The following is a 994-nucleotide window of genomic DNA, read 5'->3' on the forward strand; positions in this document are numbered from 1 at the left end:
GCAGGAGTTCAGCCCAGCCTGAGGTGTGGCTCCCCAGGCAGTGCCAGCAGGCAGGCGCCAGGACCGCAGTCTGGTGGCCGGTGATGGGTTTACCAGGTGCAGGCACATTCCTGCCCAAAGGCTGTTGGTCTCTGGGTCTGGCAGCTGATCACTGCCAGGCCTGGGGTGGGGTGGACAGGGCTATGGCCCAGGGGGCTTTTTAGCAGAACCCCCACCTTCAGGGGCCCAGCGGGAGGGCAGGGGAGCCCAGTTGCTGCTGGGAGGCTGGGCCCCTGCACCCGTCAGTCATTCATCCACAAAGACACACCCCAAGTTCCCTTCCCTCCTCTCGGGGACTCACTCCTTGGGGAGTCGCACCTACAACTGGTGGACACCGTTGTTGTTTACCTGCCTGGGAGCTCTGCCCCTGGGACTGACCTCACCTCACGGGGCTCGTGGGGGGGAGGGTGCAGCTGGCACAGGCGACGGCCGAGCCAGGGCAGTGACAGTGACACTGGGCGGAGATGGGCCCTGCCCGGGGGGCCCGAGCTGGTGTGCAGACCTGGCCTCCTCACGCCTGTCACCAGCTCTGACGCGCTCACCTGCAGGGCCAGCCTCGGTGCAGGGTGCTCGGGCCTCACTCCCCTGGACGCTCAGGAGCCCGGCCGGCCGGCAGAAGGTGGGAGTCCGTCCCGTGTGGGGGAGACAGGTGGCCAGAGTCTAGCCGGGGGCCCCTGCACCCACAAACCATCCTCCTGGAACCCAGGGGCCCAGGGACACGCACAGGGCAGCGATTTCCACTGGAATTCCAGACGGATGACACTGCGCAGGACGCCAGGCGGCCCCCAGCCAGGAGCTCAGGGAGCTGCCTTAGGCCACCTTTCCCACCGAGGGCGAGAGCGGAGGCCGAGGCCGGTGGGTGGGGTGGTGAGCGCTTAGCTCAGGGTCCGTCCAGCCCCTCCCCCTCGCCGTACTCCCCACACACGCATCCCCTGGGCCCCCAGGTGCCCCCTCG

Source organism: Myotis davidii, unplaced genomic scaffold (assembly GCF_000327345.1).
Source record: "Myotis davidii unplaced genomic scaffold, ASM32734v1 scaffold211, whole genome shotgun sequence".
Taxonomy (NCBI): Eukaryota; Metazoa; Chordata; class Mammalia; order Chiroptera; family Vespertilionidae; genus Myotis; species Myotis davidii.